Source organism: Acomys russatus, chromosome X, assembly GCF_903995435.1.
Source record: "Acomys russatus chromosome X, mAcoRus1.1, whole genome shotgun sequence".
NCBI classification, from domain to species: domain Eukaryota; kingdom Metazoa; phylum Chordata; class Mammalia; order Rodentia; family Muridae; genus Acomys; species Acomys russatus.
In genome coordinates this window covers 33590314-33595905 of record NC_067169.1, presented here as the reverse complement: position 1 = coordinate 33595905, position 5592 = coordinate 33590314, and positions in this window count along the sequence as shown.

Below are 5592 nucleotides of genomic sequence, written 5' to 3'. Positions count from 1 at the left end.
AGGCACTTTCCTCAACATAATAAAGGGTATATACAGCAAACCAATAGCCAAAATCAAAGTAAATGGTGAGATACTCAAGGAAATTCCTCTAAAATCGGGAACAAGGCAAGGCTGCCCACTCTCTCCATATCTCTTCAATATAGTACTCGAAGTTCTAGCCAGAGCAATAAGACAACAAAAGGAGATCAAGGGTATCCAAATGGGAAAGGAGGAAGTCAAATTATCCCTCTTTGCAGATGATATGATAGTGTACATAAGTGACCCTCAAAATTCCACCAGAGAACTCCTAAAGCTGATAAACACCTTCAGCAAATTGGCTGGATACAAACTTAACTCAAAAAAGTCTGTAGCCTTCCTATACACAAATGACAAGCTTGCAGAGGAAGAAATTAGGAAAACCACACCCTTCACATTAGCCACAAGCAATATAAAATATCTAGGAGTTACCCTAACTAAGCAAGTGAAGGACTTGTATGAAAAAAAATTTCAAAACTCTGAAGAAAGAGATTGAAGATGACCTCAGAAGATGGCATGATCTTCTTTGCTCATGGATCAGGAGAATTACCATAGTAAAAATGGCCATCCTGCCAAAAGCAATCTACAGATTCAATGCAATCCCTATCATAATACCTACACAATTTTTTAAAGACATTGAAAGTTCAATTCTGAACTTCATATGGAAAAACAAAAAACCCAGAATAGCTAAAACAATCTTGTACAATAAAAGGTGCTCCAGAGGAATCACCATACTTGATCTCAAACTGTACTATAAAGCAATAGTAATTAAAACAGCATGGTACTGGCACAGCAACAGGCTGGTTGATCAGTGGAATCGAATCGAAGACCCAGATGTGAATCCACACACATATGATCACTTGATTTTTGACAAAGAAGCCAAATCCATTCAATGGAAAAAGGATAGCATCTTCAACAAATGGTGCTGGTCTAACTGGAGGTCTATGTGTAAAAAAATGAAACTGGACCCATATTTGTCACCATGCACAAAACTCAAATCCAAGTGGATTAAAGACCTCAACATAAAACCAGAGACACTAAGCCACTTAGAGGAAAAAGTGGGAAAGAGCCTGGAACATATTGGCACAGAAGACAACTTCCTGAACAGAACACCAGCGGCCCAGGCCTTAATGTCAACCATTAATAAATGGGACCTCATGAGGCTGAGAAGCTTCTGTAAGACAGAAGACACTGTCAAGAGAACAAAGCGACAGCCTACAGACTGGGAAAAATTCTTCACCAACCCTACATCTGACAAAGGTCTAATATCCAAAATATATAAAGAACTCAAGAAATTAAACACCACCAAACCGAATAACCCAATTGAGAAATGGGGCTTGGAACTAAACAGAGAATTCTCAACAGAGGAGTATCAAATGGCTGAGAAACACTTAAAGAAATGCTCAACCTCCTTAGTCATCAGGGAAATGCAAATCAAAACAACTCTGAGATTCCATCTTATACCCATCAGAATGGCTAAGATAAAAAATTCAAGCGACACCACATGCTGGCAAGGTTGTGGGGAGAGAAGAACACTCTTTCATTGATGGTGGGAATGCAAACTTGTACAGCCACTTTGGAAATCTATCTGGTGCTATCTCAGAAAAATGGGAATAGGGCTTCCACAAGACCCAGCTGTTCCACTCCTTGGAATATACCCAGAAGATGCTCCAGCACACAACAAGAAAATTTGCTCAACCATGTTCATAGCAGCCTTATTCATAATAGCCAGAACATGGAAACAGCCTAAGTGTCCCTCAGTAGAAGAGTGGATAAAGAAACTGTGGTACATATACACTATGGAATACTACTCAGCTATTAAAAACAAGGAATTCCCGAAATTTGTGGATAAATGGATTGAGCTAGAAATGATCATAATGAGTGAGTTAACCCAGAAGCAGAAAGAATCAAATGGTATATACTCACTTATATCTGCATACTAGCCGAAGGGGCATGTCCCACGAAAGCCTTCACTTACCAGGAAACTGGGACAGAGGGGAGGGCATCCTATTGGGACTCTAAATGAGAGATGCATGGGAGAATAGCAAAATAAAAGGATACAGAGGGTCCTAGAAACCTACAAGTAGAACAATATGATAGGCAGATTTGGGCCCAGGGGTCCTGCTTAAACTAAGACACCAGCCAAGGTCAATACAGGAAGTAAACTTTAAACCCCTTCCCAGATCTAGCTAATGGTCAGAATATTCTCCACAGTTGAGTGGAGAGTGTGATATGACTTTCTCACGTACTCTGGTGCCTCACATTTGACCATGTCCCCTGGAGGGGGAGACCTGGTGGCACTCAGAGGAAGGATAGCAGGTAGCCAAGAAGAGACTTGATACCCTATGAGAATATACAGGGGGAGGTAATCCCCCCCGGAACAGTCATAGGGGAGGGGAATAATGGGAAAATGGGGAGGGGGAGGAATGGGAGGATACAAGGGATGAGATCTAACAAGAATAAATTAATAAAAAAAGAAAAAAAAGAATATGTTTTAAGTTGATAAATGTAAGTTATGAAGTTCAACAAATGCATTATTTTTTCCTGTTATTATGCTATTGTATTAACTGTTCAAAGTATTGAGACTGATCAATGGAGCTCTGATTTATTAATCTAATTGTGGTAAAACATTTCACTATACGAGCCTATCTGCCTTCCCTAAGCTCATCTCAGAGTGTTTGTGCTCTTAATACAAAGTTCTTCTCCCAAGCCTGTACTATGCTATCTATATATGTCTACTACCCTTTTCCTACAATGTGTACATATCTTACAATGTGTATTTCACTGCAGATTACAAACAGTGATGATGCTAATGTTTCTAAATTTATCTCTCTTTATGAACTTAGAAGGATTCTTGTAAGCTACAGGAAATCCATCTCTCAGGTCAAATGGAGTCCAGATAAGAACTGTAATGCAAAACCTAAGTTTCTTACCTATCTCTAAGGGTGGGGTTCTTTCTCCTTTTCACTGGTTTTGGGACTCCCCTTTCCCTAACTATCTCATTGCCACCTTTCTACACCCAACACCAGCTAAATTCTCCCTTCCTAGTCATAAAAACGCTTCCCTTTGTCCGAGAGACTGTCGACACCTCTCTGGTTCATTGGGAGCTGAGGTACCCAACCTCTTTCTGACCTCCAACTAGGCTCATCCCCATCAGGTGAGTTTCCTGATGTAGCTTTCTCCTCTGTTCTGTGGCAGCCGCTGAGAAATTCGACTGCACTCGTAGGTACATCCCTGTCACTAACTCATCTGTTGAGTTAGGTTGTGTCTAACTCATCTGTTGAGCTAGGATGTTGGTCGCTAGTTAGTGCTGACGAGCTACTAACTGGTCTGCACCTGTCCTTTAGGTCACTAACTGTTTTTGGGGACACCCTGATGGCTTTCTGACCTCACCTCCCCATGGGAAACATCGAGTTGTCCGTTCTTCCTGACACACCTTTGTGATCACCTGCTTTAAAGCTTACATGCCAACCAAACTTGGACAGATCCAGAAATAAACTGTTTTAATTATTGCCACCAACCAGGTAAATGGAAGGAAGCTCCTATATCCACACTTTTTCTTTACTCTCCAAAAATTTTCACACACTATTAACATTGTCTCAAGCCTATTCTCTTTGTTCTCCCAAGAGTTTCAGATGTATACCTAAAAGGAAAATTTCTCCCTGACCTACTAACTTTGTCTTCTGCCCACATATATGTTCCAGTTTCCTGCCAGACCTCCTACATCTGGGACATCATCAAAGCAGCTACCCACAAGTGCTGCCGTCCAATCTACATTGTTCCTCCCAGCTGGACCTGCATTAACCTTCCCAGTTGCAGATGTTCTCAGACCCTGGACAGAAAATACAACACCCTGCTCTTCCAGACCCTGGCCAACATTTCAGCCTAGTAAATCCCCTATCGCTGCCCTACTGTCAACAGGAAGTAGTTAAGACAATTACTTCGCTAAATGGATTGAGCTAGAAATGATCATAATGAGTGAGTTAACCCAGAAGCAGAAAGACTCAAATGGTATATACTCACTTATATCTGCATACTAGTCCAAGGGACATGTCCCACAAAAGCCTTCACTTACTAGGAAACTGGGACAGAGGGGAGGACATCCTATTGGGACTCTAAATGAGAGAAGCATGGGAGAATAGCAAAGTAGAAGGATCCAGAGGGTCCTAGAAACCTAAAAGTAGAACATTATGATAGGCAGATTTGGGCCCAGGGGTCCCGCTCAAACTATGGCACCAGCCAAGGACAATACAGGCGGTAGGCTTTGGACCCAAATCCAGATCTAGCCAATGGTCAGAACATTCTCCACAGTTGAGTGGAGAGTGGGATATGACTTTCTCATGTACTCTGGTGCCTCACGTTTGACCATGTCCCCTGGAGGGTGAGACCTGGTGGCACTCAGAGGAAGGACAGCAGGTTGCCAAGAAGAGACTTGATACCCTATGAGCATATACAGGGGGAGGTAATCCCCCTCAGGAATAGTCATAGTGGAGGGGAATAATGGGAAAATGGGGGAGAGGGAAGAATGGGAGGATACAAGGGATGGGATAAACATTGAGATGTAAAAATAATAAATTAATAAAAAAAATTTAAAAAGGCAATTACTTCGCCCCTTACCCATTTACAAAAGGCTGAAACAGTGTGCTCCAGGTTCCCCTAACACTCCTTAGTTCCTATCTGCTACAGGACATGGCTGACATAGCCTGCCCTCTACCTTGAACTTTCAGGACACTTTTCCTTCCTCTTCACTATATAATTTGAACATATTGTTGCTATTACTTTTTTCTATCTCTTTTCTCCATTACCTATATTTATATACTTTAGCTTGCCTTATATAAAAACAATCCAACTTTCCTCATTTTTTATTGAAAAATAAAATCATTCATATTACATCTCAATTGCTATCCCATCCTGTGCATCCTCCCATTCCTCCCTCCCTTCCGCTTTCACCCCATTCCCCTTCCCTATGACTGTGACTGAGGGGGACCTCCTCCCCTGAATATGATGCTATGGTATCAAGTCTCTTCTTGGTAGTCTGCTATCCTCCCTCTAAGTGCCATTGGGCCTCGCCATCAAGGGGACATGGCCAAATATGGGGCACCAGAGTTTGTGTGAATGTCAGTCCCCACTCTCCACTTAACTGTGGAGAATGTCCTGTCCCTTGGCTAGATCTAGGTAGGGGTTTGATGATGACTGCACGTATTGTCCTTGGTTGGTGCCATAGTTTGAGCAGAACCCCTGGGCCCAGATCCGCCCATCATAGTGTTCTTCTTGTAGGTTTCTAGGACCCTCTGGATCCTTCTATTTCCCCAACTCCTATATTTCTCTCACCTAGAATCCCAATAGGATGTCCTCACCTCTATCCCCCTTTCCTGGTAAGTGAAGACTTTCATGGGACATGCCCCTTGGGCTAGTCCAAAAAAATATATAAAGAACTCAAGAAATTAAACACCACCAAACCAAATAATCCAATTGAGAAATGGGGCTTATAATTAAACAGAGAATTCTCAACAGAGGAATATCAAAAGGCTGAGAAACACTTAAATGCTCAACCTCCTTAGTCATCAGAGAAATGCA